This window comes from Octodon degus, unplaced genomic scaffold (assembly GCF_000260255.1).
Source record: "Octodon degus isolate 3935 unplaced genomic scaffold, OctDeg1.0 scaffold00093, whole genome shotgun sequence".
Taxonomy (NCBI): domain Eukaryota; kingdom Metazoa; phylum Chordata; class Mammalia; order Rodentia; family Octodontidae; genus Octodon; species Octodon degus.
This window is the reverse complement of record NW_004524669.1, coordinates 8,305,037-8,312,851: the sequence shown is the minus strand read 5'-3', so window position 1 is coordinate 8,312,851 and position 7,815 is coordinate 8,305,037.

Sequence of the window (7,815 nt, the reverse complement as noted above, 5' to 3'; positions counted from 1 at the left end):
CCTCTGTTGTGCTAGGCCAACACACACCCTCGTCCGGGCAGGTGGCGCAGCTCCAAATCCGCCCGCCGACTAGAGCGAATGGGAGCGGCCGAGGCGCGTGAGGCTCGGCTGCAGCCCGCCCGCGGCGACCCCTTCGTCCGCTCCCGTGGCCACGCCTTCTTCTGTGCCTGCTCCGGGCGTTCCGGCTCAGCGTCGTGGGGCCGAGGCGCATGGATCGAGCGTTCAGCTGTACTGGCGGCAGCTTTGTGCCAGCATTTCCTGGAAGGAGCATCCATAGGGCCTCATGGACCTTGGGTGGGGCCCTTTGGGGACTGGGCAGAAAACGAGCCTTCGTTTTAGACCTCTCAGCCCAGCGCGGCGAAAAAGAAAAAGCCTGAACACTGTAGAGACCTCAGCTGCCTGTAATCCTAACCCTCAGGAGGCTGAGGCAGAAAGATCAACGCGAGTTTCAGGCCAGCCAGCGATGTATATTAAGTTTAAGGCCCTCCAAAGCTACAAAAATGAGGTCTTGTCCGTGAAAATATTTTTTAAAATAAACAGTATAGCTAGGTGTGGTGGCATACGCCTGTAATCCCAGCACTGTGGAGGCCGAGATAGGAGGATTGCTGTAAATTCCAGGCCAGCCTGGGCTACAGAATAAATTCAAGGGCCAGGGAGATGGCTCAGTGGAATAAGCGCTTCCCTGGCAAGCGCAAGGGCCTGAGTTCAATGCCCGGTTCCACCAAAAAAAAAAAAAAAAAAAAGAATTCAAGCCACCCTAAATTGCATAGTGAGACCCTGTCTCAAAAAGAAAAAAAAAAAATCAAATCGATGTGGGCCAGGCATGGTGGTGCATACCTGTGATCCCAGCCCTTGGGAGTGTGAGGCAGGTGGATTATCCCAAGTTCAAGGCCAGCCTTAATTACATAACTAGACCATCTGAAAAAAACAAAAATATAGGCAGGCCAGATAACTCGGGATTAAAGTGGCAGGGATTGAGGTTTGTTACCCGGTGTGCTGTTCCAGCCCTGCCCAGTGATTGAGACTGGGCATGGTGGCATGCACCTATAATCCCAGTGCTTGGGAGGCTGAAAACAGGAGGATCACTGCGGGTCTGATCTGTGTAATGAGACCCTGTAAACCCTATACTAAATACATAAACACAAAAACAAAAAAAAATCATTATGGGGAAAAATGTGGCATGGGAGAAGGCAATCCTTGCTTCAACAAAAAGACAGGCTAGGTTCATGCTGCAGCGCGGCAGACTTCTACTGCTGGCATGGACAAGGCTTTGGGTTCCACTCCAGTGCCAAAAACAAAAAAAAATAAGTAGAAGCTGAGTACTGGGCAGTGTTGATGAAGCACTGAGAAGGAAGTGAGGGCAGACAATGGGGAGATAACTCAGTAGAGTAAGTGCTTGCCTGGCAAGCACAAGGTCCTGAGTTCAATCCCCCACACCTCAAAAAAAAAAAAAAAGAAGTGAAGGCAGGGCTCCTGAAGGGCTGGTGCTGGCTCAACAGACCTCTTTTTGTTGTTGTTGTTGTTGTTGTTGTTGTTGTTGTTGTTGTTATATTTTAGGGCAGGGCCTACAGGGTATTCAACATCTCACTACTAGATCAGACTCATAGTGATCTGCCTGTTTACAGCCTCCCAAGAGCTGGAATTACAGGCACATGCCACCATGCCCAGTCTCAATTGCCATTTCAGCATGCCCCAGGGCCGAGGCCAGCACAGCAGCAACAGACCTCTTTCATGTGTAGCAGTCAGGCCAGGAGAGCAAGGTAGATATGGGAGGCAGCTGGCAGGACATGACGAGTGGTTGGTTGTGGATGCCATGGAAGACAAAGGACAAAAATGACACAATGGGAAAAGGAGGGGAATGGCTGTGTGTTGTGGAGCCCTAGGGACTGGACAGGCTAAAGGAGGTGTTCAGAGGCAGGGTGCATGGAGGTAGGACCAGCTCCTGAATCCCAGACCTCAACAGTGAAGAGGTTTGGAATCTTCAAAGGAAGATAAAAAAAGGAACTGGAAAGTGCTACAAAGAGGGGCTAGAACAGAATCAGAACAAGAGGAGATTTACCGTTGGAAACCTAAGGAGGCAGGTGCATCCACCAGGAGAGTAAGGTAGGGTCCGCTGGGGCCCCAGACAGCACCGCTGGCCCCGGGGGAGTGTAGAGAAAATGGGAACCCTAAGTAGGTGCTGAGACAGCCATACCTTTTCCTGGAAAGAGATGGGAAAGTGGAGGAACCACAGAACATAGCCTAGAGTGCTGTTTCTTCTGCTTGTAATGGGGGAAGCATCAGAAAGAAAGGTTGGTCCTACAAGGGGACTCTGGAGTATGTCCCTTCCTCTCCTTAACTTTTTTTTTTCCTTTACCAGGGATTGAATTTAGGACTTTGTGCTTGCCAGGCAGGTGCTTATGCCTCTGAGCTATATCCCTGGCCCGTCCCTTTTCTCCATGAGCCAGACAACAGGATCTGGATGGCAAGTAGCTCTGGCACCAGCCAAACACCTTGAGTGGCAATTGTATGGCCTGAATGAGTTCCTTGCCCTTGCTAGGCATCAGCGTATTTGGCTGCAAAGTGCAGCCGAATGTTAACCTTCAACAAAAAGAAAGGCTAGGCTGCCGCTACAGCATGGCAGACTTCTCTTGCTGGCATGGACAAGGCTTTGGGTTCCACGCAAATACAATTGCCATTCAAATGTTAACCTGCTTCTTGGCTCATGGTGAGCACAGAGAGCATCTAGTGGAGTTCAGCATGGTGGTAAAGAAGGCCTGGGGTACTGCCCCATAACCTGCCAAGGCACCTGTTCATCTCTGCTTGGAACTCGACAGAAGCACATGTTCCTGCCTGCTGAGGGCTGTTAAACATGGGAGCCTGTGCAGGCACATCTGCAGGGTCCTGAGGCGGAGAAGATCCAACAGCCTGTGGTCAGTGTGAGGAGGCTGTCCCGCTCCCCCACGGCTTCCTCATGCGCCCTGCTGAAGGAGGTATCAGAGCAAATACATGCAGGATAGGGTACAAAGGACACTTCCTTGAGAAATCCTCAGGCAGTTTACAGTTTACCCGCATTTAGGTGTGCAAAGTGACCCCAGAGACCTGCCTGGGGTCAGACTGAGCCCAAACTAGCACAGGTAGCACAGCTTCTTGAGAATGTGGGCACACTGATACCTCCTGCCTTTGCTTACTTACCCATGTGCAGCCCACATGGGCTCACACACTGTCCCATATATAACTCCATCTGCACTGTCACACCCATGCATACACACAACTCCTACTCACACAGCCTTGTACCTGTACCCGGAGGCCCTTTTGGGTCTCTGGTCTGTGCTGGCATACACTGCAGGGTAGAGCTACCCCACCCAGCCCCTCTACCTACACACACACAGTCCTCCATCACCCATCCCTAGGCAGGGAACCCAGAGCCAGGTGGATGGTGGAGGAAAGAGGCTGAAGCATGGGCAGGGAAAGAGGTGAGCAGGGTGAAAACTGGGGAGCTGAAGCTCACAGAGCTGGAGGAAGGGACAGGCCAGCCAAACTGGTCTCTCAAACCAGCGGAGGCAGGTACAGCATATGTCCTCTTATTACAAAAGGGGTAGCTTAAAACAGATACTTATTCTCATGTTGTCTGGGAGGCTAGGAGTCTGAGGTCAAAACTGGCAGGGCCATACTCTCAGAGTCCCTGGAGAAAATGCCAGGCATTCTTGGCTTTCAGCCACAGCACTCTGACCTCTGCCTCTGTCTTCTCTGTTTGTCTGTCTTCTGTCACTTATCAGGGTCTTTCACAAAATCATCTGCAAAGACACTTTTCTCCTGTAAAGTCATATTCACAGGTCCTAGATGTTAGCATATGGACGGACTTATCTTTTTTGGAAATTTTTTTTTACCAGGAATCAAACTCACAATCTCATGCTTTCTAGGCAGGTAAGCTGAGCTATATCCCCAGGCCTATACGGACATATCTTTGGGAGGCAACATTCAACCCACTACAGAGTGAGAAGCAGTACACTGACAGGACTCAGAGAATAGGTGGGGTAATGCCAGGAGGGAAAGGAAGAGCCCAGCCTCTCCCTGTCTGCTGACCCCTGACTTCTTCCAACTGAGCCTGTGCCCTGACCTCAAGATTTGGGCCTTCACCAGGATCTTAACAGTTTTAATTGGTTCCTTCAAGACCCACATCAGCTGGGCCTGGTGATACACAGTTCCATCCTGGATCTATGGGAGGCTGAGGCAAGAGGATTGCAAGTTTGAACCCAACTTTGGCAATTTAGTGACTTATCAGGATCTTGTCTCAAAAATTTTTAAAAAGGGTTGGGGAGGGGCCAGGGAGGTGACTCAGTGGAATAAGCGCTTCCCTGGCAAGCACAAGGGCCTGAATTCAATCCCCGGTTCTGCCAAAAAAAGAAAAAAAAAAAAAGGTTGGGGACAGGAATGGTAGCGAACGCCTGTAATCCCAGCACTCTGGAGGCTAAGGCAAGAGGGTCACTGGGAGTTCAAGGTCAGCCTGGACTAATAGTGAGTTCAATGCTAGCCTGAACTGACCCCGTTTCAAAAGAAACAAAAACAAGCACCAAATACAAATTCTCTATGATGAATGTCACCATTATGGTGACCATTATGTATACCTAAAATGTACCAATAAAATCTGATTGGAACAAAAACAACAAAAAAACCCCAAGTAAATAGATCAATAAAATAAGGCCTGGGTGGGGCCGGGGAGATGGCTCAGTGTTAAGTGCTTCCCTGGCAGGTGCAAGGGCCTGCGTTCCATCCCTGGTTCCTCCAAAATAAATAAATAAATAAAATAAAATAAGGCCTGGATCCAGTCCAATCCCCAGTGACACATTCAACCCAGATCTTGCTGAGCTCTCAGGTTCTCACTGTCAGTGGAACTGGGATGGCTCCTGCATCTGCTGTGTTCCTTTGCCTGTACCTCACACCTCTGCACTTTTGTACCCAGCGACAGGCCTTCCTGGGGTCCTAGAGTTCAGCTGCTTGGTTGTTTGGGGTACCTGGCACGCTCCAGCCCAGCCTGTGTGGAGGCTGTACACTGGGAGGCGGCAGGGATATGGGGGACAGCGTTTAGGAACATAGCCAAAGGAGTACAGCTAAGGGTAGTGGCTGAAGCTGAGGTGGCCAGGATGCTGCTGGAGCAGAGAGGATCTGAGTGAGTGAAGTTCTGGTTGGTGCAAGGGGAGCACAAACAACTATGAGTAAGGAGTGCAGGAACCCTCCTGTCTGATGAGGGGCCGACGCCACTTGATGCGGGCCACCCGGGCCACAGGGGCCGGGAGTCAGTCTGCTGTCTGTGGCGCTGGTCCGTTTGCTAAGGCGACAGTTGGCTCCCTAGAGTGAGTGTTTCAGGTGCCCAAACGGTGATTCCGCACGACAGGTTCAAGCCCGGAGCGGCGCGGCGCGACTCGACGCCCTTTGCTCAGGCTCCTGCTTCAGAGGCATGCGACGAGGACCCCAAGGAGCTGCAGCTGGGAGGTCAGTGATGCCCTCGCGTCCGGGGCACTCGCCGCCGTCCGTGGCACTCGCCACTCGCCGGACTACGTGCAGTCCTGCGGCCCTGGTGAGAAAGAGGGCGTGGCCAGGCTGGGGGCAGGGCCGGGGTGGCGGGCGGTACCACCGCGCCGGGCGCCTGGGCCGTACCACCATCCGGCCCCGGGGGTCGCCGCCAGGGAGGGCGCCCCGCAAGCCCCGCCTGGCAGGTGGTGGCCCCTCCCCAGGCCGACGTGCAGAAAAGAACGCGCTGGCGGAGACCGCGAGGGGGGCCGCGCGGCAGTGGGCGGGGCACGCCCCCCCATCGCACCCACTGGTTGCGGTGTGGCAGGGCGGGCCCGGCTCACCACCCCATTGGTTGCCGTTCTGGTCGTTTGCATACTAGGTGGGACTGCGGGGGGCCCGCCAGGGACGGGACTCGGGCGCGAGGCTTGCCTCTGTTGCAGCTGAAGTTGGTCCGAGAACCTGGTACTGCCCGGCGCCGGGGTCTCAGGTGACGCGCAGGGATCGGAGGCTGGCGGGTGGGGCGCACTTTGGAAGCCGCCCGGCTGAGGGGGAGGCGGGTGGGCAGGGGCGGTGTGGCTTGGACGCCCAAATTGGGGGGGCGACCCCTTCACCACCCGCCTGCCCGCAGGGCAGCCCCTCCAGGCGCAGGGCAGCCACTGCCCACCGCACACTGCGCTGCTCCCAACCCACTGTGCGTGTGACAGCGGCTGATCTGTCCCTGGGCAGCGCCAGCCCTTAGCCTCTCGGTGGCCCTGGTCTGGCCGGCAGGCCGCTGGCCACACTGAGTGAAGGGCGCCCGCAAGCCTGGGAGGGCACTGCCCCGTGGGTAGGCCTGCCGAAGCCGGGGTTGGGGGGGAGACACTAGGGAATCCTCTGCCTTCCACGTGGGAGGACTGAGGCAGGGCCAGGTACCCTCTTGGAGGGAACTTTGTTCTTGTGTGCTTCAAGGTTCCAGGCTGTGCAGAGCCCCCAGGACCACCTCGAGGTGACCCAGGAAGACGTCCACTACTTTATCTCTTCTCCATTTCTGCCACTTCTTACAAGCAGTCAGGACAGTGGGCCTGTTGATGGTGTCCAGGAAAGGCTCCACGCAGAAGTCCGCCATGGAAATGTGGACAAGAAGTATGTTCAGAACAGGTCCTAAAAGGCTGAACACCTGCAGCAGCCCCTATCCCCTCTGGGCAGGGCAGGTCTGGTCCCTGTAGAGGGAGGGCTAGTACTCTAGAGGGACCCTTTGCGATTATCACCACAGGAGTCATCTTGCAGATGAAGGGAGGTTATGTGGCCTTGGGGCTGAGAACCTGCAAAACTTACTCCCTGTAGCCACTTTCCGTGGATGATCCTCAGTGAACAGGGCTCTCACTTCAGCTGAATATGAACAGGAACCACAAGAGAACCATCCACAGCACAGCCTAGGCTCATCTGGCTGGGCTGCCTGATGGGGAGGATGATGGTGACTGGCCCACACCAAACACCCGCAGGGTCCCATCACAGCCTCACCAGGGAAGGTGACCTGCTTTTCAGGGGACTGTGAGAGCTCAGAATCTCATTTCACATAGCTCACACTATTGTCTTCAAAATAAAATTTAAAACTCAAAAGTAAACTTTGCAGTTGAAGTTTTGCTTCATGACCTGAAGCACTCTGGGAACTTTGTGTGTATGTGTGTGTGGGAAGCATGGGGCTTTTTCATCCTGGAACAATTGTGTCAGCAAAGAGCTCTACCCCGCCCCACTAGAGTACAGTACCACTGGGAAGCTTTTTCAGAGCCTGGAAAACCCGTACACGGTGGCTTCAGAACAAATAGGTGTCTCTTAGGAGACAGGCAAGGCTAGGGATATAGATCAGTGGCATAGCACCTGCCTGGCAAGCACATGGTCCCGAGTTTGACTCCCAGTTTAAAAAAAATGAAAAAAGACAGGCAGTGTGTGGTGTATACTGGCTTGTGAACACAGGAGCTCAGATATGGAGTCCATGGTCTGGGGCCCCTGGCCCACTCTATAGTAGGGCTTCTGGGTGGCACCAGTCATGGCCATGCGGGCCTATGCCCTTAGCTGGGTCAGGGCTAGTTCCCAGAGGTGTATCCAGTCCTCCTGAGTGTGGGCAAGGAGTGTGGTGAGGGTAGCAGACCCCTAGGTCCCAGCCCTCCCACCTGGGGTGGTATAGGGAACTCTTTGGTCCTCATATTGGTCCAGGAAGTTTATATTTGTAATTCCATGGATAAATTATTGGAATCCCATCAAATTAATTTTATTTTATTTTATTATTTATTTTACATTTATTTGTGTGTGTGTGTGTGTGTGTGTGTGTGGCCAGCTCAGCCC